Source organism: Macrobrachium nipponense, chromosome 41 (genome assembly GCF_015104395.2).
Source record: "Macrobrachium nipponense isolate FS-2020 chromosome 41, ASM1510439v2, whole genome shotgun sequence".
In the NCBI taxonomy this organism is placed as follows: domain Eukaryota; kingdom Metazoa; phylum Arthropoda; class Malacostraca; order Decapoda; family Palaemonidae; genus Macrobrachium; species Macrobrachium nipponense.
Window position 1 is genome coordinate 47,706,679 of NC_061102.1, and position 27,767 is coordinate 47,734,445.

The 27,767-nt window shown below is 35.0% G+C and overlaps 1 protein-coding gene across 12 annotated transcripts in view; it reads right to left on the reverse strand.

Annotated features, from left to right (window-relative positions):
• Nucleotides 1-27,767, reverse strand: part of LOC135212740 (SH3 and cysteine-rich domain-containing protein-like) — a 635,516-nt gene that overhangs the window by 545,083 nt on the left and 62,666 nt on the right. For all 12 annotated transcript variants that reach the window (XM_064246459.1, XM_064246455.1, XM_064246457.1 and 9 more), the window contains exon 2: nt 23,974-24,013. The gene's annotated coding sequence lies outside the window, so the exon portion shown is untranslated. The remainder of the gene's footprint in view (nt 1-23,973; nt 24,014-27,767) is intronic.

The window sequence follows — 27,767 nt, forward strand, 5'->3', positions numbered from 1 at the left end:
GTGGCCTGACGCCAAAAACCACCACATCAGAAAAGAAAGGTCATCCAAAAATAAGCTATAAGCAAACATTTGAGTCATTACTAGTTGTTTACAAATCACTGAATGAGCTACTTCTTTTGCAGCGGACCATTTGTCACTGAATCAAAGCGTGGAATCAATTTTTGAGTAATTAAGTAATTCTCTCAGCGGTGCTAGGAAAGTGACCCCGGTCCAAATATTTAAAAAAAGTCTGAATTGAATTTATCTGAATTAAATTTGCCACAGGAATGGGTGTGAAGGACCGATTTATTTGATTTATTTGTATTCTATCACCACATACTTAAAGGTTATGGACACTGAAAAGGCTAATAAAATATCCCAAATACAGTTTTTAGTTAATAATAATAAAAAACGATTAAGAAAAGACATTCACGCAAAACGTCATTCATATAATCCTCGATAAATACACATAAATACCTATGCTTATAATAAACCCTAAAATGACCATGAAACACAAATAAGCCAAAGGTAAAACTACATCTTACTATAATGGCCGTTATGTCTGTCCGTCCGTTTGTCATTCAATCACGGCCAAACGGCTGGTACGATGGGCATGAAACTTGGCAGGGTTATGGACACCTAAGATAGTTAATAATGGCGTTTCATCCTACCTCTTCCACCCACCTCAGGAGGAGGTGTGGGTGAGAAGGGCATCCCTGAAACAGAGCTGATTCTGCCCGTGAAATGAGACTGGTTATGCCCGTAGACTTATTTACTTTATGAATTTTCATACATAATTTCTGTAAACATAGGTTTGCTATTGATTATAATTATGATAACCTACATTTTGTACTAGGAAATTAAAATGTCAGGTATCCTCGAAAAGCATTATAGATTGAGAGCAGCTAAGTTTGAAAGGTGTAACAGGAGAGAACCTCAAAGCAGTTGCATTTCCTCGTTGGAAGAGTGGTTTTCGTGCTCACCTATTGATTCGGTAGTCTGAGTTCGATTCCCCACGCTGTCAACGTGGAATCAGAGGATTTTTTCTGGTAATTAGAAATTAATTTCTCGATATAATGAGGTTCGGATCCCACAATAAGCTGTAGGTCCCGTTGCTACGTAACCAATTGGTTCCTAGCCACGTAAAAATATCTAATCCTTCGGGCCAGTCCTAGGAGAGCTGTTAATCAGCTCAGTGGTTTGGTTAAACTAAGATACAATTAACTTAAGTTGCACTACCAAATAATTGTTAGAAGAGGGATAGTAAGATGGAAGAAAGATAATATGCACGGAGGTACAGTTACAGGAATGAAAGAGGTTGCAGCTAGGGGTCGAAGAGACGCTGCAAAGAAACCTTTAGTAATACGGCCTTAACCCCCTACGGGGGAAAAACGTTTAGTTTGCAAGAATAATAACAATTCTATTGAGAAGATTCTGGGAAGGATTTTGGTTTACTCCTATCTGTAATTCATTAGGCTCAGCGGTCATCCAACGTATAACAAGATTAATTAACCGTGGACCCAGTAAGGATCAATAAGAAAGTTGAAATGCGAACAAGATAAGAGACAATTAACACTGTTTATATTTCAGTCCTGAGAATCCAAACCAAGAGAAGTTGGCACGTAAACCTCTCTCTCTCTCTCTCTCTCTCTCTCTCTCTCTCTCTCTCTCTCTCTCTCTCTCTCTCTCTCTGCGACGAGAACACTTCGTTACAGAAACGGTTTATTCTCTGAAATGGCGCATTACTCAATTCAGTGGAGGAGGGGTTCTGGGGGGGGGTTGGGGGGGGGGGGGGGGTGCAGGGGGAAGATCTACTTACCTTCGGACCGGTTTCCCAAATATTATTTGAGGGGAAAAAATGAGACACAGGAGAGAGATGTGTAAACTCTAGTCGCTCAGGGATTCGAATTCTGGCCGAATATTTTTTCTGGTTCTTGGGCACGAGAACTTTCAAATCTCGTCACATTTTTGACGGGTATTTTGTTTATTTTTTTTTCTATTTATTTATTTTTTTTTTTATAAGAATTTCATACTCAAGCCCGCATCACTGCAAGGAGTGGTTGGTCGAACGTGGCTTTTAAATATGTATTTATCATAATGCACAGTTCTTAAAAACACACGTATATTAAAAGGAATATGTCCCTGATAGATTTTATTTTTTCCAGTTATGTATCTACATACACACACACCACACACACACACACACACACACACACACATATATATATATATATATATATATATATATATATATATATATATAATATATATATTATATATATATTAATATAATTTATATAATATATATATTAATAGCTACTAGATAAATATACATATATATTGCGTCTGACTACTTTCTTTTTTTTTTTTTTTTTTTATAAAAGGTCACATCTCTTTATAAATATATCCCATTTTATAAGTGTGAATCCTATTTTTGTCAGAAACGGCAGTGAAAGTAAGGATGATTTTCATTGGAGGTTTCTTTGCCAAAAGTGTCAACTATAAATATAATCATTTTGTTACTGCTAAAGCATTACAGAACTGAGCAATTCAAGATTCAAGGAGAGAGAGAGAGAGAGAGAATTAAGCTCATTTCCTATTAAACTTTCCTAATGAATTTTGATCAGCATCATCGACTTGCAAAATCTCGCATGAAAATGATAATAATTGTATCAACAAATTTAACTGTAACATCTCCACAAGCCAAATAACGTGGAAGAATTTTCTGAATCTTTCTTTCATATAAAAACAGCATATATCAGGAGACTACTCTTCCACCGCATAGCTGAGCTGGGCCATAAATAAACAATCTCCATCAACGTTATTCCCCGCAACAAAAGCTATTTCACCCGGGCTGGCTTTTGAAGGCCACTGCAGGGTAAGCTGAGCTCAAAATGACGTCCATATGAATGCGTATAACTATCGTTCAATATCAGGGACTTCATTAAAACTCGAAGCTTATTCAGACGTCAAAAATGATGGATGAGCGAATTTCATTCATTTTGCTTTTGTACAACAGATTTACTAATGAAATGCCGAACCTTATGGAAGACAGAGTTCATTTTGCCTGTTGCCGGTACTATCGACATTTACTTCAACCAAACATTAATACAGTCTAACTTGAAATTTTTTATGTTTTTAAATTGTCTAAGTCACTGCCTTTAACAGAGGAAAAGTTGAATTTATATTATAATTTATTTTACTGAAATGTAGCCTTTTCTCGCTATATTTTCAGTAGCTATTTCGGTTTATGTTCAAGTAAATGTAAATTTAATTCCACTTTCTAGTCTTGTTAATTGCAACGCTGCCTATTGCAAATTGAGTTATTTCCTTTTTTTGTTGTAATACCATCTGATGTGCTAGTTGCTTTACTTGATTTTATTTTCCTATCCTTTAATCATTAACCAGCTGACCAACCCGGCGCTACCCGAGAAAAATCTCTCTCTCTCTCTCTCTCTCTCTCTCTCTCTCTCTCTCTCTCTCTCTCTCTCTCTCTCTGTTATTATGATTGAAGACATAGACAGTAATGTTAAGGATTCGGTAGTGAGTAGTTTCGCAGATGACACGAGAATAAGTAGAGAAATTACTTGTGATGAAGATAGGAACTCTCTACAAAGAGACCTTAACAAAGTATATGATTGGGCAGAGGTAAATAGGATGGTATTTAACTCTGATAAATTTGAATCAATAAATTATGGAGACAGAGAAAGAAAGCTATATGCATATAGGGGACCTAATAAATGAGACAATCACACAAATAAGGAAGCAGTTAAAGACCTTGTGTGATGATGAGGAACATGTTATGCAATGATCAAATAGCAATTCTGTTGGCAAAATGTAAAGCAAAAATGGGAATGTTGTTACGGCACTTCAAAACAAGAAAAGCTGAACACATGATTATGCTTTATAAAACATATGTTCGTAGTCCACTTGAATATTGCAATATGATATGGTACCCACACTATCAAAAGGATATTGCACAAATAGAGAGTGTACAAAGGTCCTTTACAGCTAGAATAGAAGAAGTTAAGGACCTTGACTACTGGGAAAGACTACAATCCTTAAAATATATAGTCTAAAGGGAGAGAAGAGAACGCTACATGATAATTCAGGCATGGAAACAGATAGAAGGAATAGCAGAAAATATCATGGAACTAAAAATATCAGAAAGAGCAAGCAGAGGTAGATTAATAGTGCCCAAAACTATACCAGAAAAATAAGGAAAGAAACACAGGACATTAATCCACTACGCACCAGCATCGATAATGCAGCGTCTATTCAATGCGTTGCCAGCTCTCTGAGGAATATATCAGGAGTGAGCGTAGATGTTTTTGTTAACGAAAATAAAGCTCGACAAATATCTAAACTGCATCCCAGACCATCCAAGAATTGGAAGATGCAAAATATACCGAAGATGTACTAGCAATCTCTGGTAGACATTAGAGGTGCCTCACACTGAGGGACCTGGGGCAACCCGAACGAACTGTAAGGTCTGTAAGGTAAGGTCTCTCTCCTGCTAATCAATCTTTTTCTATATCAAACCAGGATGGAGGTTGCACTTTGCAGTTACAGCGGTAATTTAATATATGTATGAACACTATACATGTGTACATATATTTTCTACATCACAAATTTTATATATATATATATATATATATATATATATATATATATATATATATATATATTGGGAGGGCGAGGTGCCAAGTATCTGGTTACTACACTTACCAATCATTAATTGTTACCTCACAACAGCCAGACACCTGAACCTTTATCATAGGTACTAAAAGACTGAATACTCTAAAGGCAACAGTGATCCCTTAAACAACTTACCAGTATTGCAGAAAATCAGACTAAGTTCATCAAAACTGGTGTGAGGTAATCTCAGGTAATCAAATTAATCAAAGGGCACCACTCCATCAACAACTTTAAAACTCTAAGTATTTCCCTGATTTCAGAAGTCTAAGTACTTCCCAAGTTCTAACTCACTTCAAGTAAACTGAAGGAAAACTGTTCAGATACCACTCTGAATTTATTTACCTAACCATAACAATAAATCAATCATACAAATACTGGTAAATAGAAACACTTATAAAAATTTAAAATACAAAAAATTAATTATTAAACATAAAATTTATAAGTGAAATTCACAATATCGGGGGAAATTGCTGTTACTTGAAAATAAAGCAAAGTTTAATTAATTCTTGAAGTAACTGAATAAAATTAAATCAAAATTAATTTATCACAAAATTTAAGAAAATTAATTAAATCAAAATTCAAAAGTGTTAGGTAATAATTAAAATTTGAAAATTAATTCGCAAGTGCTAAAAGGTGCCGTTACACACTTGTACAATGTTTGTTCAGATTCCACAAAAAGCACTAATAATACTAAATAACTCTAAGAAATATCAAATATGAAATTTATATGAGTGACCAACAATTACATACACTAAAGTCTTTACGTTAATATTAAATCAAAAGTGGCGAGAGAGAGAGAGAGAGAGAGAGAAGAGAGAGAGAGAGAGAGAGAGAGAGAGAGAGAGAATCCTATGAGGATTTAAGTCTGAATGAAACTCTCTTCCTTTTGGAAACTGGACAGTGGATCTGGCACAAAACGTTTTGGGCATGCGAAAGATGATGCAATCCTTCTAGAAGCTTCTAAGAGGACGTAAATTTACAGAAAAATCGTGAAATCTGCACCTGGTTATCGACAAAGACATACGAGTATGAAACCAGCAAGCTCAACAAAGATATGTACTCGACAAAACAGACTCCTGGAGCAAGTATGATTGACATGTTTTGAAAACAACACGGAGACTGCGAGCTCCCTTAATCTAGAGGCGATGAAAAGTAACCAAAACAATCTCTATCTTGGAATGGACAAAGTTAATCTCTCTCTCTTTTCATTCTACGTTATATATTCTTTTACATTATGTTGTGTGAAATCTGAGCACACATTTTCAACATCCTATAACTCTAAGCTAGCTAAGGAATCTGAAAAAATTTTGCAAAACTATTCTAACATTTCATACAGTCTAGGAGAAGATATATTTGCTATAAAAGTAGCAGCATATATATATATAATAATATATATATATATATATATATATATATATATATATATATATATATATATATAAGTAAATACTTCTACAGGGAGCATCAATTGATCGTCCTATGTTTGTTCATCTGAATTGAAAGGTTCCTTTATATTGGCATAAACAGTTTCTACCAGTTCACAGCACTCGGCCTCAAGCATTCATTACTATTTTGTAAAGTTTACTGGTACGTAAAAATTCATTAATAGGCTTTGAGGACCTTCTATGTACGGGGGATATCCAAGGATGGACCCAAAACGCGAAGACAATTTTAGGAAGAATCGTCTTTATCTTCAGTACTTGAACAAGATTTTTCTTGATGAAATAAGTCATTCATTTTAGTTTCAAGGCCTTACAATTACAGCGACAAGTCCGCATTACATATACAATATCACCGATATACTGAAACATCTCTTACTTGAATATTACTCAACAGTGTAAGAAGCGTATGATGTTATATCGGTGCCTGACCTACTATCAAAAAGATATTCATATGATCTGGAGGAAATATGGCGCCGAGATGACTAACTATGCAGGTGTAATCGCTTAACGATAAAGGTGGTAACCGGAGAGAGCATCAAAGAGGTCTTGCGATCGGATCCCTCACCAGTAAGGCTATAAACTAGAGGAAAAAAGGAGCATACAGAAAATGAAATATAAAAATTCCTCTTTAAAAATATTAGAAAGTTACTAAATACACCCATATACATACATACTTACACATACATAAAGATATATATACATATACATACGAAAATATGAATACACATATGCTTAAAAAATCGTAGTAGATGCACGTGACTTCATTAATACCACAGGAAAATGAAAGGCAGAAAACCAAGTGCTTTCGTCTTTAATAAGACATTGTCAAGGACGAATGTATATACTATATATACATATGCAATGAAGTTACGCCTCAACAGAGGGTAGAGCTCAGGATTAAAAAAAGATAAATATCTCTGCCATATTCACACATACTGTAAACTGCGGATAAAGCTCCCTGAGAACACCTGGTCTTCCTTTTCCACGCACAACAATGTTCACTTTTCACCATGCTAACCTGGATGTTCAAGTCCCTCCATCTATCTTTCCATTTCCAAACTTTCCTCTCCTACTTCTTACTTATCCACACAATCATAAATTTGTGTTCATAAACTACTACTATATGAACACAAATTTACCACTCTTATCAAATTAAGCAATACATATGCTCAAATACAGCTGTATAACATAAACCTAATCTGTTATCGATAAACACGTTTATTTGGGATCATCCTTCAATGAAAAATTTCGATTCCAAAATAACATACCAATATACAATACAATTCAATCAAGTACACTAGTAGATGTTTAATAATGATGCATAAAGCAGTGTGTGGTTTGTATATCTGTCTCTAGGCATATATAGGTATGCATGTATGTATGTATGTATAACATATACATATATATATACATATATATATATATATATATATATATAATTTATATATATATATATATATATATATATATATATATATATATATTCATATTTATTAATATTTGTATATGTATATATATATATATATATATATATAATTTTTATGATATATATATATACACACACACACATATATATACACATATATACATACATTCGTATTTATTAATATATATGTATACATATATACTAAATAATTTTAGCAAGCAATGTGACGTAAAAGTTTATACCAAAACAACACACTGACATATACGTATATGTGTGTATGTAATGTATATATATATATATATATATATATATATATATATATATATATATATATATATAGTTTAAAGCAATATAACTTAAAAGCTTATACCACCACAACGCACTGACATAAATTACAAAACATTATGAACAAAAATCAAGCATTGCCGCAATCCCGGGGAATATGAATCGACTGAAATGAGGTTTTTTTAAAAATCAGAACTTTCGCGAGACGGAGGCAAATAACAAATAACAACAGACCTGTACTATTTGTAAACAATAATTATCAGCTATTCATGGTTTGTTAATTCACAAAAATAAATACTACAAGCTTCATCCACAACGACAAAAATCCCCAATTCTCTCCATTTCCGCGTTTCAGTTTGGAAGTCCAATATGGTGGACAGCATGGAGCAACATGTGACAGTGTACAGAATAATGTTACCTGCACATTCAAATATGTACTCAACAAGCATACAGGTCGTATTAAGTGCTTCTCGTTCATTCACATGTACACAAGACAATCATATTGCAAAAGGACTCGCATGGTTATCTTTAATAAGAACATACATAGTGTGCAAGTATATGTATGTACTCACACAAACTGACAAGCACACAAAGAGATATATATATATATATATATAATATATACTATATATATATATATATATATATATATATATATATATATATATATATAGGCACATTCCACGAGAGAGAAACGATGGAGTTCTGCAAGAACAAGAAGTCGAAAGGCTGCATTGCAGAACTCCCTCGTTTCTCTTTCCTTCTTGGATTTTGTTTCTATCCATATATTCATCACGTTCCATATTTTCGTGATTCACTAATCCATACATGAATACATACATACATTATAATTATAAAAACCTGAGTTCGACAGTGATTTGTAGGGTCGGAACCGGTATCAACTTATAACCTCACTTGTTGGCAGATTCGATAACATCACTGAAGTCCTGATTTCTCCTCAGTCCGCTGGGCGCAAGTTCGAGCCCACGAGAGGACGAAATTATTATCAACTAAAAAAATTCCCCTTCGGTTAACATATATGGGAATATATTAATTCCGGGGTAGAACGAATTGGAATATTAAAGGACATTTGTAGGTTAATATATATAATATATATATTATATATATATATATATATATATATATATATATATATTGCAATCATGACCAGTAGTATCCCTTTACCATAACCATTTACGAGAAAATGAACTTCTGGTGGCAGATCGGGAGTGTAGGAGTTCATTCCTGTGGGCGAAGGTTCGAAAAGAAACTATGCAACGTATTTATTTCTCTAAATTTGTCCCTAGGGTACAATAGGCTTCCAGGAATAAAAGGAATATATCCTTTCAACAAGAGTGGTTTTCTGTACGCGGGGTGATCCCAGGAAAAAATAGTATACCTCACAGTAGCCACGACCATTTTCGCATTCCAAGTACGAAATCTTGAAGAATCCTCTTTACAAACAAGGCGTGATCCGACAGCCAGCTTTCTCGGGGCACGTGATAAAATCTACGGTTGAATACCACGTTGTTTCAACAACGAAAATCTAAATAAATACCCTATATTTTACTAGAAATAAATTTTCTGTACTGTTTAACATGCACATTATATATTTTGTACATTTGCTTTCTGATAAATGTATCATAAATATCCTATCCTACAATTCCTTTATCCTTAAATCAACGCGAAACACCTTCTTCAGACCTTTTTAGGCTTTAATACCTCCTTAACAACCCAACACAAAACATGTCAAAACACTCTGACGAATCCTTTCACAAAAACTAGCTATTTCTTTCCTCAAGGATTTTCGCATCTCTCATCCTTTCAGTTCGTCTTACGAGGAGCTACGCTATGCAAGCAAGTCATCTGAACTACTTCGACCTTCCTTCTGTCATTTTTTAAATATTCACACTTCGCTTATAGAAAAAAAAAAAAAAAGTCTCATCAACCCCCAACGCACATTTCCATCTTGGCTTCATATACTCACTTGAAATCTCCCAGTAGTTTTTATACACAAACCTCAATATTCTGTACTAACCTAGTCTTTGATTCGCCACATCTCTCATCCTGCCGTCATCTGTTATATTTACATCTAAATGTCCTCAGCGAATCAACCGCTTCGATTTATCCCACAGACCATATCAACAATTACTATCCATCTTCCTAGCTTCCATTCACATCTTTTTAACCTTAATTTTGCCCACACTTACTTTCAACTTTCGCCTCTTTAGAACGCGTTCTAACTTTGCTGTAAGTTTACATTGTTTCTCTTCTCCATCCCCAATTCACAACTCATTTACATACCCCGGTATTCAGCACCTACACCTGGTTTCAATCACTCCATCTGGGAGAGAGAGAGAGAGAGAAACTTCCCTCGCCTTTCTTGCCCTCACGCGATCCAACAGAATACATGTTGTCCTATGCAACCTTTCATTTCTTCTCGAGACGTCATACGCACCTCCACCTGACTTAGAGAGAGAGAGAGAGAGAGAGAGAGAGAGAGAGAGAGAGAGAGAGAGAGAGAGAGAGAGAGAGAGACAAAACCTCGTATAAAGCTGCAACAAACTTTTAACGGGAGAAATGTGAGAGCAGAAAATAGATTTCCTGCGGTAATCATAATTCTACCTCCCGGGCCCTCTGAAACTTTTGAAAGCAGAGCAACTGCTGCACGTCACCTTACATTAAGCTCCGGGAGAAATTGATAATCGCTCGGTTCCCTCTACACCACAAAAAAGCATCCTGACAAACTGCGACAATGGAGCTCCGAAACGATGGCAGAAGCAAACAGAAAACGACAGATTCGGTCCATAAAGCGAAGGAAGACTCTAGTATGAAATGCTATTCACGTCTCTCCTCTTGACATTTTTGGGTTGCGCTTTTAGGAGACCGAAAACAAACCTCCACATAATGTCGGATCGTGACAATTTTAAACACTTTGGAACCAATGCCAAGGAACCGTACCTGAAGTCAGGTCATGGCGACATTATGCTTGTAAAAAAAAAAAGCATTATGATACCATCAGGTAATCTGACACTTTATATTTGCTCATGAACACTAAGAATGGAAGCATCTGCTGGCAATGCGCATTCGATGACAGAAGAACGATTTCCATCTGTCATTAAACGTAAAACTAAAATTAAAATTAGCTTATTCACTTGGCAACGAGAGGTATCCAAGGACACAAACAAACTGAAAAAAAACATCTCCACATAATCACTCATCGGGGCTATAAATGATGAACGGATAACGAACATCACTGATTATATATCATATGTGATTATACTAGAGTGAGAAAGTTCCCATTTCACAAATACAGGGGTTATAGTTTTCTTCAGGGTCATATCCTTGTATTCTAGTTTTTCCTACTCATCCATTCTTAGCCAACTCCATGAAAGACGTCAGTATGATTTACTGGGTCTTGTTGGCCTTTGTGTAAGATAAAAAAAATAGTCTTCATATATATAAAAAAAATTTTTGTTTACATGTAAATATATCACATCTAAAAGAAACTGTATCGGGGCTAACGTGTTCTACTAGATTTTATCAGATTATCACTGACAGAATTAGTATACTGGAGCATACTACAGAAAACAGTATATATATATATATATATATATATAATATATACTATATATAATATATATATATATATATATATTGTATGTATGTAGTATGTATGTATGTATGTATGTATGTAATGTATGTTGTAGTACAGACGGCCAACGAAAAGAATTGGCCAAAGAATTTTGGGGGGCCGGTAGTTTCTTAATTCATTGTTCGTTATGGAAATATTGCCATATGCAGGTGCCAGATTATTTACTTAACAATAAATAACATTTCCTTTCAAAGGTGCTATACTTGAAATAAATTACATTAGAATTGAGTAGACTTATTCAACGCATTAAAGAAAATTATTTGCAAAGTAAGGAAAATTTATACCGATGTGTCACGATTTCTAATTTTATTCTCAACTCCAGCTTCGTGACAGCATACCGAAGATTTTGAAGTTGGCTTTGCTGCCGCTCGAGTCTTGACTCACATATCGTACTGCAATGGGGTGCTGTCATTTCGTCTCCTACAGCCGATAAATAATACATCAAGGCGTTAACATTCTTTGAAAACGAGTGTTTAGTTAAACTAGTTTTGTCCTTTGATCAATAAATAATTTGCATGACACATTTAGTGGGCCTAAATTGGACTAATGATTTTCCCACATGATAGCCTTGTCTATTTTTCAGCAGCATACTCTCTCGGATACGTAATATTAATGAATATTTAAATCGACTAGATATATATATATATATATATATATATATATATATATATATATATATATATATATATATATTAATCTGATTCCCGTTATTTCGTGTTTTATTAGCCATGTTCGCTTTTCGTCTTATCCTTTTCATAAGTGCTTAACATAATCAACTCAGTCCTAGCTATTCAAAGTCAAAAAGCAATCATAAAAAAATCAAACGAATATAATTCAGTCTTATTTTTTATCGAATTCCTTGAATATCATCGTGTTTCATTTGGACACCTTGGAGAGCTGTGGGAGTCAAAACTGAAGAATACATTAAGAAAGGCTTACTTTCCTTAAAGCTTTCTTAGGTTGATCTTTCTGTAGCTGTTCATTTCTTCTAAATAGAAATTAATTCAAAATAGTTTCACATGTATGCCTACTAGACCTACTACCATAAGCATATTATAAGTAGCTGAAAGGATAAGAAATATGAAAGGTGTGACGTTCTCGTTTAAGTCTATTTCATGTTTTTTTTTGTTTTTTTTTTTTTTTTTTCGCAAAGACCTACTGCTTTAATCTAGGGTTGCTCTTTGACGCTACAGGTGTAACACGAGTGTATGCACATATTTTTGTGGAATGAAAGATAAAGTTTCTTTGAACAGAAAAATATTTTTAAACATGCCTTTTAAGGCGTCCGTTGTCGATGCGGGAAGGGGAATTTTAAAACTGTTATCATTAGTGATGCTTTCACGAGATGGAGTTCGTAGTGAGAAGTCGGATCTAGTCGCCTGAGTTGTAGAAGAGAGCGGAGGTGGCGTATAGGAGTGATGGAAGGATTAGGCCGATGTTAATAAAGTATCTCCCAGTAAAATGTATTTTTTAGGTTTTGAAGAAAAAAATGCATGCATCATTGAAACCGTGTCCCTCCCTATCCGTGGTATTCACTGGCCACCGATAAAAAACAAAACAAAAAGAGTAAGCCTAACTGATCTCTCCATCCACAAAGATAAGTTTGCTTATTCATTAGACTTATTCATTAGACAACTATCAAAGACTTCAAGTGTAGATTTAAAATCTCTTCCTCTCCATCTAAAGTATTCATCAGACACCAGTCATAAGCGTAGAGCTAGTTATGATTCCTGGTTCAGCAATGTCGTGACGAGGCACTAGAATTCAAAGTTCACAAATGTATGTTGCTCAGCAACATTTACACTACTGTATTGTCTTGCTCTCATGTGGTGCTTCGAGGTATTCCACCTCTAGGCCCATGTTCTAAATTTTGCCGTTCTTTAAACAATTTTATTCATCTATGTATGATTCTCTCCGGTTATCAAGCTTTCTTGATATCTCTCCAACAGGATCTTGCACCGAATGAAGTGCAATAATTCTCTCGCTCATCGAGGATGTTTCTTAGACGATAAATGACACATTGACATTAGATTCCGGTGCACATAACATCAAAAGCAATAGAGTGAGGTCGCCTGGTTCACACTGTTAGATATCGTTTTTTTTTTCTTTTTTTTTTTAAATTTGATAGCATTTTGTGAGATACCAATGTTTTCTGTAAAATTTAACAAATGGAATAGTTCAACTACCTTCAACTTGATATTGAAATGATAATTTAAGGACTATGTTTATGCGATACTACTAGTGATAGGTGTCTCCTATCTATTTGGTAATGTATATCTATGGTTGTGATATGACATTTTTTATCACTTCGTTTCGTTCACGTCAATTTTGCTATATGGAAAATAGTTTTACACAATAACATAGCATAATGTTCTAAAGATATCAGTGACTGTTTTTAACGTCATTACACATGATTTCTTCCATCTTTGAAAAGAAAAATAGATAAATGAGGCATGAATCGTGCGTCAGGCAGGTGAACGAAAAATTATGAAACTCTGCCACGAGTTTTTTGGCCGACAGTACATATATATATATATATATATATATATATATATATATATATATATATATATATATATATATATATATATATATATATAAAAAAACGCCCGTGCAGCGCAAAGTCCCGGAAGGGAAGGCCTGGCTAACACTATCAGAGAACAGCAATGAACTATAGAATTTTGACCAGAAGCCAAGCAATGGGACCTATGAGGTCATTCAGCGCTGAAATGGAAACCGAGAGTAGAAAGGTTTTCAAGGCGTAAAAGGAGGAAAACCACAAAGCAGTTGTACCATGAAACAACTGCTAGGAAAAGGTAGAAAGTACGAATGGAAGAAAGAGAATATGAACGGATGTATACAGTAAAAGGAAGGAAGGAAAGAGGTTACAGATACAAAGACCGAAAGGATGCTGCAAAGAACCTCAAGTAATGCCTACAGTGCATCTCGTGCCGTGTCCTTACGGCACTAACGCCCCCCCCCCCCCACCCCCACGGGGTATACTTAAAGAAAAAAAATTCACCAAAAGTCGATTTGACTGAGAGGAAGTTATTTCAGTCAATACAGGTTATTGATACCATATATAACATGTTTAAAAAAAACTACTTCGTAAACAAGCCACACAATAGATAGGATTAAAAAAAAAACTTCGTATACAAGCCACAAAATACTTCGTATACAAGCCACATGTTTGGTAGGATTTAAAAAATAATCTTCGTATACACGCCACGATTGATAAGATTTAGTTAAAAAAAAAATAATGCGTATACAAGCCACATGATTGGTGGATTTTGTAAAAAAAAAAAAAAAAAAAAAAAAAAAAAAAAAAAAAAAAAAAAAACTATACAAGCCACATGATTCGTAGGATTTTGTAAAAAAAAAAATAAATAAAAACTTCGTATACAAGCCTCATGATTGATAGGATTTTGAAAAAAATATATATATATCTCGAGTACAAGTGACATGACTGGTACGATTTTGAAAATAAAAAACTACTTCGTGTACACGCCACATGATTAGTAGGATTTTGTAAAAAAAAAAAAATGGTGTTGTATAAATAAAGTGTTTTTCTTAGGAAGCAATTACGTGAGGAGCGTGAAAGGTGAAAACAAAAAAAAGCACGCTACTGGAAAACCATTTGTCTGGAATAAATTTGGGTCTGAGATACAGTGTTTCACATCTCCATAGCAGTTCTTAAACGATGGACTACTGAAGGAGGTCTAAGGGCCGCCATGCACTGAACGATTGTTACGAACGATTGTCTGAACGATTGTTATGAACGATTGTCTGAACGATTGTTATGAACGATTGTCTGAACGATTTTTATGAACTATTGTCTGAACGATTTTTATGAACGATTGTCTGAACGATTGTTATGAACGATTGTCTGAAGGATTGTCGTTATCGACAAACAAACACATTATTCAGACAGTATGAACGATCTCCGCACCAATTTCAGTCTGAACAAAGATTATGTCTCGGGAAGACCTATGGCATCATCTCTAGAAGAGACGTGCGTGATAGCCTTATATCAGCTGCTATACAGGCATACAAACACATACATTGAACGACCTGTGTATGACAAACTTAAGTCGCAAGCCAGCAGCAACCTGGTCGTGACAGAATTCTGCCGAGATCGTTCAGACACGAAGCTCCGCCCACTTTTGCATTCAGACAAGCCCATACACAATGTTTTTACGAACGATACAGAAAGTCGTTCAGGCAATCGTTCAGTGTATGGGGAGCCCTTAAGAAAGGACATCAGTCGTAGGCAAAGTGTTGTGAGGTGAGTTTAGGACTATGTGTGGTTAAGAAGATCACGATTGCGAAATTAATACAATTTGCAGCTACAAATCTACAAATGAATACTACAACAGCAGAATACATGAATAGGACATTTTTCTTGCAGCTTTGAAATGCCTCGTAAAACCAAATCTCAAAATCTTCATAATCACTCTACCTCATTATACTGTAAATCAGTGCCATCAACTGCACTGTGAACTCATTTTGGAAACAAACACATTCTTGAAGGTTTATAACTCAAGCAGTATATTCCTCAACAGAATATAAGAACCAAAATAATCTAGAAGAAAATCTGTTCAAATGTTTACTAGCAAATTCATCTATACATGGCATTCAGGTACCACAGACTTGAATCTCTCTCTCTCTCTCTCTCTCTCTCTCTCTCTCTCTCTCTCTCTCTCTCTCTCTCCAACAGGGTACGAACGGCCGTAGTAACTAAATCATCATCTTCATCAAAACCATCCTCATTAGTTGTGTCTCGCCTTCAGTTAGGTGTCATTTTTCCACTAGTAATAAAAGGGGGGGGGGGGGGCGGTGAGGGCTACGGGCGGCAAGAAGGAAGATAGAGGCAACCCACCCCCCAACAACTCTCTCTTTCTCTCTCTCTCTCTCTCTCTCTCTATCTTTATCTCCCTCCACTCCACTCTTCCCTCTCTCTAATCATCTCCCTGCCTTTCTTGATCTGTCTCTCTTCATGGGTCTCTATCCGACGGCTGGAGCGATGAGCGGCAGAAAGAATCACTGAGGAAAAGTGTTTGCTCCTGTCAGCATCAATCTCTCTCTCTCTCTCTCTTTCTCTCTCTCTCTATCTGCACGCCTCCCTTTCGTTAGGCCCTTTGCGATTACTCGGGGGGTAAGCCTACAAACTTCTTTGTTGTTCTTGATGTAGTTCTTGCTGTCATTGTTCTTGTTAGGACAGAAATTTTAAGATAGGATAGTTATGATTTATTACTTAGAATGCAAAGGTAAAAAAAAAATAATGTGCGTGTTAAACCGCAGAGAAAAATTATTTCTAATAAAATATAACATATTTATTTTAATTTTCCTTATTGAAACAAGGCTCTATTTGACCATAGATTTTAGCACGTTTTAATTTGCGTCAAAAGTTAGGAATATAACGTTTAAAACTTATCCACACTGAGAAAATCTTGCACGCGTCCTGAGTAAGCAGAAGGTCGGATCATGCCTTGTTCAGCTAGTGTTAAGTTATCCGATATGCGTAGCCTATAATAATCTCCTGGCGATGCAATCTCCATCATTCAGTTTCTGGAAAAATAAATGAGAACGAACGAGTAAAAGAAAAGCCCTTTTCCCTGGCATGATTTGTCCCCTTTCACCCCCCAACCCTTTTTGCAGTTCCTTGTGTCCCCGACCTAAGACAAATTATCCCGCCCCTCCCCCAAAATACCCTCTACCTCCCTCCCTCCCTCCCTCCCTCCCTCCCTCCCCCACCGGCTGGCGCGCACCTGCCCTTGGCGTTCATTCTCATGGTAAGGTAAAAAGTGCTCATGTGACTTGGAAGCCGTTGTGTCGCTTCGCGCAAACACACAACCCAGGCCGCCACAGCAGCACCAGGATTATTATTATTATTAGCGTCGGGAAAGCTAACGATAAAAGACCCCTTTTCAGCTTTCCGTATCCCAGCCTTCACGGTAGATTAAGCCGTTAGCGAGGAAGGCAGCGATGACGTCGTCTAAAGCAGCCAGCCGCCTTGTGCTTTCTCGTAACGGTGGCGTCGAATATAGTAAGTCGATGTCGTCTGTAACCCATTATGGCGTTTGAGCGCTGACAAGGGTGGCCGGGACTCTTTTCATTTTAAGTCTAATTACATACAAACAAAAACAAAGTATATAGATATATATATATATATATATATATATATATATATATATATATATATATATAAGTGAAGAGGCAACTGTACTCCTGTTTTATCGTAGTATGGCACTATTTGAAATTTTCCCCAGGTAATAACGTGATTATGTAGTCAAAGTAGATCGTAAAAGTCTGGCCACCCTTGCTCTAATTCATACATACATACATATATACATAAATACATCAGTTTTTTTTTCCAAAGTATATCGAGTTTACAACGAGAGAAAGTAAAAGTAATAACGAATATCTACTTGGCAAAAATACTGTATCTATTTAAATAGTAATATGAATGCGTTCGAAGACGAACAATCGAAAGCATGACTACTCTAGCGACAGGGGGGGGGGGAGAGAGAGAGAGAGAGAGAGAGAGAGAGAGAGACAAGGTGAGAGAGAGAGAGAGAGAGAGAGAGAGAGAGAAATTAAATGGGGGAGGGTGGGGGGGGGGGGTTTGTAAGTAAAACCTTCACAAACAAAGAATCACGGGGATAATGAAAACTCTCTCCTTGCATTGGAAGTCAATGAAACTAGTTGCAAACGTGCATTAAAACTATAATCTCCTTTCATAATTTTATCATTAAATCCTATGTTGAAATTTATCTAAATGAATATATCTTCAATACAAATCTACTGCATGCTCAACTTGACACATAATTTAACAATTCTGCTTAGATCGCTTCATTGCTTTAACACAATTTTACCGTATTCAACACAGTTCTAACAAACAGTGGAATTGAAAGCTTTAAGAAGACACAACAAATGAGCAGAAGGAAGACAGTATAGAAAATCTTCATGCTAAATAGCCTCTCTCTCTCTCTCTCTCTCTCTCTCTCTCTCTCTCTCTCTCTCTCTCTCTCAGGCTTTAGGATGCTCTGCCTTTCATTTATAGCTGTAGAGTGCCAATGAAGACCAACGACCGAAAATCAAGTGATTGATGAACAAGGTTCAAATGGTGTCTAGGCCAGTCCTTACGACGCTCCTGATTGGCTGTTGATAAGCCAATCACAGGGCTGAAAACTCTCAGTCTCTCTCGAGAGTTCACATAGACAGGATGTATGTTCCGCCTCTCCCTCAGGGAGAAGTGGAACATAGATCCTCCCTATGTGAACACTCTCGAAAGACTGTGAGTTTACAGCCCTGTGATTGGCTTATCAACAGCCAATCAGGTGAGTCGTAAAGGAGTGGCTAGACATCGGATGCACAGTTGATGTGAATCTACTATTTTTATAGTATAATGCTGTGTGTGCGTGTTAGTGGATGTACGTAGTGGATGAGAGGGGGGATGGCGATGATGCATAAACGAAGAGGAGCTGAAGAAAGCATTGAGGACCCTCCGGCATTTGAAAATAACGGGCCTAAAATGACCTCACCCGAACTCTACGCTTTTCTGTTCTGTGCTATTGGGAAAAAGTTGCTCACGACAACGGCACAGCCATCTCTTAAGGTGTCAGAGTTGAGCGAGACAAATGTAGGTTTGTAACTAGTTTCTTGTACTTCGGGTGAAAGGAGAGAATTCTTATCATCCCAGTGATTCTTTTGCAAGAGGAGCTTCACTTCCAGATAGTAATATATACCTCATTTCTGTAAAGGGAATATTCTAAGTGTTTGTCTTTACACGTGTATACAGATCTGTGCTTTATAAATATGGCAATTCTGTCTATAAGATACATTCTATGCAAACATACTTCCACTTTTCCCTGCTGCAAACCCAATGTGCTATAAGCAAGATAAAAGAAGGTGTTTATACGTTGCATGGAACCAGTGGTTATTCAGCAACGGGACCAACGGCTTTACGTGACTTCCGAACCACGTCGAGAGTGAACTTCTATCACCAGAAATACACATCTCTCACACCTCAGTGGAATGGCCGAGAATCGAACTCGCTGCCACCGAGGTGGCAGGCCAAGACCGTACCGATCCGATCACGCCACTGAGGGGCGCTTCTAACCATCGTCCACCTGTGGAAGATGTAATCAGCCAACGTGGACGCCATGTTTACTAGGTCCGTGGATCGCTGTCGACCTAATGCCTGTCATAATGTCAGGCTGACTAAATATGGGAAAAAGGTTTATGATAGAATATATTTTTACAAACATTATATATAGAGACAATCTTTATATATATATTATATATATATATATATATATAATATATATATATATATATATAATATATAGAGAGAGAGAGAGAGAGAGAGAGAGAGAGAGAGAGAGAGAGAGAGAGAGAGAAAGAGAGAAGGTCGACAATGATTTAACTTACAATTAAAAACAGCAATGGCTGTAAAAGTTACCATACAAGACTTTTTCAGACATTGTTTTTTTAAAGTTGAATTCATTGTCGACCCCATTAGACAGAGCTCTTAGTTTGACTTCTTACTCGCTCTCTTTCCTTGGGGAAATAATATATCCTCAGATACACACACACACACACAAACACAAATATATATATATATATATATATATATAGTATATATATATATATATATATAAATGCTCCCCAATTCAATTCCCCCTTTCTTAGCAAAAGCTACTTGCGAGAGTAGGTCGCAAGCTTACAAAAGGGGAGGAATCAAAGGGCCAAGAGTATTTTTGTATGTATCAGAAACGTTTTGTTAGACCGGCCGCAGGAATACTTCTTGTCCGTTACCTACAAAACCCACGATTGCTTCCTTTCAATTTAGGAATAATGGCTGACAAGTAGATCTTGCTTCCACTTCGTTTCTGTATATTTTGCGAAGATATGTTGACTGGTTTTTTAATTTATTTTTTCTTTTTGCTGTAGATTTTCTGAAGGTATATAGACTTTATTTTTTTCTGTTGATTTTCTAAAGATGTGTTGACTTATATTTTTTTTTTTCGCCGTAAATTTTGGTAAGGTTTTATTCCATATGCCACTCTTTCCTTGAATATATCTATCTTCTTTACACACACACACACACACACACACACACACATATATATATATATATATACATATATATATATATATATATATATATATATATATACACATATGCATGCACATATACATATGCATACACACAAACATATACTGACAAACACGTGTGCAAAGGTAATTTACACAAAATACGTATAATATATATATATATATATATATATATTATATATATATATATATATAACATATACTATATTCCATGTACATTTTTAGACAATACGTATTCACACACACACATACGGTCTGGAAAACGTACCCTTCCAGAAATTCCGAAAACGAGACCGAATACTTTCGACATACTTTCCTTTGTCACGGATACCGTGGCGTTACTTCTGGTCCGCAGATCACGTAACTGGAGGCGGTGAGCCCTCCATCCACACAGCAGGGAAGACTTCGGCCACAGCTACTACACAGTGAGGAGGCGAGTCATAAAAGGTACGAAAATAGTTGGTGTCCATAAAGTCCCAGTACTATTACAGGTATTTATTTATTGTAATGGTACTGGGAGTTTATGGACAGCCATAACACTTATACGACCATATACCCTGGAAATACTTTTGTAGCTTTTTTTTATACAAGGAACACTCCTAAAATGCCTTAGAATATGAAGACGTAGGACAAAGAATGTATATTAACTCTCTGTTCGTCTAATAAGTTTCGTCTTTATATTGACCTAACCTATTTTAGAATTCTGTATTGTTAATTTCTTATGGAAGTAAAATAAAATGAATCATGGAAAACACGAAGTAACTATTTCCTTTAATGATGTTATTTCTTAATAACAAATAAATTTCGAACAGAAGGGCAGGAACTCATTTGTCCTCGTAACAAAAATGTCACGTACAACATAAAGTTTCACCATTAGAAAACCAACTACATTACGGACCAGAAGGGCAAATTTAATGGACAAAGCTATCGAATTAGTACTCAGGAGTCATCTCTCTCTCTCAAACTATCTCTCTCTCTCTCTCTCTCTCTCTCTCTCTCTCTCTCTCTCTCTCTCTCTCTCTCTCTCTCTCTCTCATATATATATATATATATATATATATATATATATATAAATGTATATAAATAAATAAAAGGTGTATTTACACACACAAACATACATATATATATATATATATATATATATATATATATATATATATATATATATATATATTCATAAACAAGCATTAAGCCCTGTGGGTAAAGCGTGTCACTGTACGTCCTGAATTCTTGGTTCCGTGGTTCAAGCCCATGAGCCGACGACTTTCTTATCAAACTAAAAAAAATAAAATAAAAATCCCATTCTGTTGACATATATATATAGAAGCATATTAATTCCGAGGTAGAGTGAATTTTACATTAGAGGACATTTGTAGCTTAATGCTTATTTAATATTAACATAAAGTGAAGGAAGCCCTTCAAATATCCGAATAGGTTGGAAAAAGGACGTTCCCCCAAAAGATGGACAGAGCTCACAAAGAGGAATGCCCCGAGAGATTTTGAGAGAGTAAAGGCAATGTGTGTGAAAAATAAAGAAGCAGGAGAAGAGAGAGAGAGAGAGAGAGAGAGAGAGAGAGAGAGAGAGAGAGAGAGAGCCCAATCCTCAGCCAGGGGAGGACGTAGAGATGCCCCTTCCATCATCAATCTTCAGCATTACGGACGGAGGCACTAAAAAAAAATGACGGTTGTTGCAGCTGACGTCATAAACCCGTTGGTTTTAGAGGTTCTCCAAATCTACTTATTCAAAGAAACAGAGATGATCCCTCCGCTTGTTCCTGCTGTCACCGTTCCCATCTCTCCCTTGGAGGAATTCATCAGTCACATAAACTTACTTTCCTCTCTGTACGAATGCTGATTGCACCACCTTCAACTTTATAGATGAAATTTAAAGTGACTACACTTCTTTAAAATAATACCAAATACATCCCTATACAATGCATAATCCATACAATTTTACAAGAGAGAACGGTGCCCACCAAATCACTGCAATGATTTTCTTTATTACTATAAGTCTTTTTTTCGATGATCCTACCTTCATTCTTCATGATGATTCAACTATCAGTGTGTTATACTTGAACATCAAAGTCAAATTTGAAAGAAAAGAAAAGGAAAGAAAAAAATCGTAGAAGAAAATAGATTGTAATCACACAAATGAAGGTTTCAGTAGAAACCAATTAATCATTATTGCTTGAAAACAGTCGAACAACTTTTTGAAAATCTATAACCTGTGGACTCTTTGATTGGAACATTTTAAAATGCGCCAGATTTCCCATCTATCACAACAAAAACTGTCTGCAAAACTTTTTGCCATCAAATGTGGTTGGATTCCCATCAACCAATGAAAAGAGGAAAGTGACAGTCACACTGATTGACAGGTCGACTGACAATCTCCCTCACAGATCTCTGTGCACGATGGTAAACCTTTCAGCAAAGTTTCCTGAAATCCCTTTAATAAAGAACACTTCTGCTTCAGCAATGATAACACTTGATGAATATACATGTACTATGAAGGACTCCCTAAGAATAGAAGCTTCAAGTTCTTTGTATATAGGGTAAATAAATAGGTATATATACGTAAGCATCAGTATTTATGGTAATAAAAACTATACACACCTATAGTAAAGGGTCGTTACGACCGAAAGATCTCGGCAGTTCTCGCTTTTTTTTTCTACTGTGCCATTACCTTTACTTATACACAGCATCACGTTTTACATATTTCGTGATCAAGTTATTCACATATATACACGCACATATATACATATTCAATGTAGCATGAAAGTCCACGAGTTGAGAATACCGGGGACTTGGAAGAAGTACTTTCGTAGTAGTTTTTTCTACATTTTCAATTATGTGATCTTGAAAATGTATAGAATAAACTTGTTCCAAGTCCCGGGTTTTACTCACCTTCTTAAGAGGATTAAATATACTCATGTATGTATGTATATGTGTATATATATATATATATATATATAGATATATATATATATATATAAATATATATATATATATATATATATATACAGGGTGTCCATAAATGCCCGGTACCATTCTGAGCAATAAATACTTGTAATGGTACTGGGACTTTATGGACACCCTACACACACCACACACACACATCACATATATATATATATATATATATATATATATATATATATATATATAATATATATATATATATATATATATATATATATATATATATATATATAAGCAATAAATGAACAAAGCAGCCAATCCACACAAAACACTGGCGAAATATAATGAAGTGCAGGAAAACAATGACATTACTGCCCATCCACAGCCAATACCTTCAATAAGCGTCGGTATTTATACAACAGAATAAAATCAAAGATATTTGTACTCACCGAATCTTGATGCACAACGAAACAATTTGGTCAGTCTTACCTGCAAAAAGAAGGAAAATGTTATTACAATAAAGAAAGGCGATTTTCTCTCAATAGGATGACGCAGGTAATACGAAATAGGTAACTTCTTGGAATTAAGTGACCCACAATATAAAAGACTGTCAGCTCTCTTTCAAGATTTACATAATACTAAAATGCAAATTGTTTTAGTAGACCCTTTCCTCAGTATCTGAACAAACCTGCTATATGTATTAACAGACAAGTTTTTTTTTGCGATTATGAAATAAAATACAAACTACAGGGTGTCCATACAGTCCCAGTACCATTACAAGCAATAAATACTTGTAATGGTACTGGGACTTTATGGATACCCTGTATATGACTCATTTTACGACTAATTCAGTTTCTAAAGTTTATCAAGCACACGTCTTACGTGTAGCAGTTAAAATATAGCTGTTAATGAGCCAACTTATCAAGAAAATCCATCAAACACCAAGAAAACATTCATATAAACGTTAAAGTGTCACCATTGCGTATACTACCAAACATATGTATACGGAAATTATGTATGGAAATTTGTAAAGTTACTATATAGGTCTACGGGCACATCCAGCCTTGTTTCACGGGCAGAACCAGCTTCGTATCAGGGAATCCCTTCTCACCCCCACCCCCTTCGGAGAGGGGGGAGGTAGGATGAAACCCCATTATAAACCATCTTAGGGGTCCCCACTATAACCCTGCCAAGGTTCATGCACATCGGACCAGCCGTTTGCCCGTGATTGAATGACAGACGGAACGGCGGACAGACATTACGCCAAGTAAGATTTGTAAAACCACAAGCCACTAATAATAAATATAATATTTAAGACCGTTGCTTCATCTCAACCAGAATCCATCCAGCGCTGGAAAACTGGCCGGCGCGTCCAGGAACCATCCGAAAAATGCGGCAAATAGATATATCGAGAATAGACTCTGTGTATAAAACTATGAACCAATCGAGCCCCGCCGATGTAAAAGAGTAGATTAAGGGATCAGGCTAAACCTATACATATTAATGAAGGGCGACCCCCAATCACAGCCTTAGTTTTCCGGGTGAAAAGTCAATGGGACTTCATGGGGGCCACCACTGACCTACTCCTGCTTTTTTGGACAGATGTAACCTCTATTACTGATCAGTTGGTGCTGCTGCTATTTCGGGCTGGAAGCGCTGACACTGATTTAGAAGTTCCAAACGTCTTAAATAAATAATCAGTAAATAAATAAGTATCAGTAGGAGTATTTTTACACACAATATACTATATATATATAATATATAATATATATATATATATATATAATATATATATATATATATTATTATCATATCGATATATATAATATATATATATATATATATATATATATATATATCACTATTATATATATTATATACATATTATATATCTATATGTATATATATATGAGTTGTGCGTGTGCGTGTGTGTGGTGTGTGTGTGTGTGTGTGTGTAACATAAGGGGATGTCGGGCACTGAAATGTATATATGGTCGGTACTTGAATATAGATGACCATTATCGAGCGTTCGTACACAATGCATTATTAAGTGGGATTTGGTCCGTGCGCGTGTGTGTGTGTGTGTGTGTGTGTGTGTGTGGTGTGAACAGATACAGAATGGACACACGCTTGGGCTTGACTTTCGAATTTTCACATCCTTCGAAGTAATGACCTTAGCTTACTATTCACTTGTAGACGAGAAGACTCCAAAGGCAGCCAACTAATATTCACCGCCTTCGATATTTCTATTAATTTCACTATCACAAAAATAACTGAAAGATGTATAAGCAAGTACAACTCTCACTTCTCTAATATAATAATGTATATATACTATATAATATATATATATATATATAATTTATATATATATAAGATAGTATATATATATATAATATATATAATGTATAATATTGTAAAGATATATATATTAATAATATATATATATATACATACATTTATACATACATACATACATACATATATAATATATATTCATATATATATATATATATATATATATATATATATAATATACATACATACATACATACATACATACATACATATATATATATATGTATATATATATATATCATATATATATAATGTATAATATGTATATATATATATATATATATATATATATATTATATATATATATATAATATAATATATATATACTATATATATATAATATATATATATATATATATATATATACCACACATATATATAGATATATGAATAACTTGATCACGAAGTATATAAAACGTGATGCTATGTATAAATTTATATATATATATATATATATAGATATATATATATATATATATATAAACCATAATAACATACTCTACCATGCCATGGATTACTGACAGTCCAAAATAAAATAAGATATCCAAATCACTTTTGTATTAAATACTTATAATACAGAACTGGCCAACAACCCTCTTAATGATCAAAATAACGTATAATAAAATAATTGTTTCAAATTAAATTATAACAGTAGTATGATAGTTCTATAGTTAAAGGAACGCCTCATAATAAGAAAATTACATATGGTCATATTTCAACATCTTTAAAAGTAAGACACTATTATGCCAGTCACACTGCTTATTTCAGAAAGTCAATAGGAAAGTGGTAAAGTAAAAATATATAAAATAAATGAATTGAGTAGTGGCCTAATTTCCACTACATCGCCCCAAAAGATTCACAAACACACAAATAAATAAACGAATCATGCGTTTTTTTCTTTAATCGACTAAATACCATTATTCCCAATTCTTCATTTTAGGTTTTATTCTTTGGTAACTTCACTTGCCAACCTTTCAACATAAATTTTCTTACAGTCTTGTTTTGCATTTTTGCTCTTATATCTTGTAAAAAACTATTATGCAGATCACAAAGCCAACTCGCAGACAGAAAAACGCGAGTACGTGTATGTTAATATGTATGTATGAATGTAGTGTGTGTGTGTGTGTGTGTGTATGTATATATATATATATAATATATATATATATATATATATATATATATATATAATATATATATATATATATATATATATATATATACAATGCCCCGCCAACCATAATCGTAGTTCACTCCTGTTACTTAATTTTTAATGTCTCATTTTTTCTTAAATGCAAAACTTTCATTTTCATCTGGAATAACGAAATCACAATGGCACAAAAGTTATAGAGGAGACATACCAATATACTTCATGAATATGAGGTGATCAGACAAAAAGCAACATCAATGATTTTGGCTGCAAAACCGAATCCACTATTTAGCCATAAAACAAATCAAAAAGGCATCTTCTTGCACAGAATGCAGAACTTTTAACATCTGACCCCTTTCACGTTTTGCCTGCGATCCATTCCAAGTTTGGCGAAACAATACTTATCTTTCGCCGCATCCATCTTCCTGTTGCCTTTAACCCCATCAAGACTTTGATTCGAACTTTTGGCATCGCTTCGGAATCAGCTGTTTCTTATGCATCCACCATTTTCACATTTTCTACCCCAATTCTTCGAGTAGTTAAAGAGGGTATTGGGGTTCTCACATATATACATATATGCATGATTTTATCACTCATTAGCCTACAAATGTCCTTTAATATCTGAATCGCTCGACCTCGGAATTCATATATTTTCATATATGTTAAAACCGAAGGGGAATTTTTCACTTGATAAGAAATTCGTCGGTTCGTGGGTTGGAATCACGGAACCAAGAATTCAGG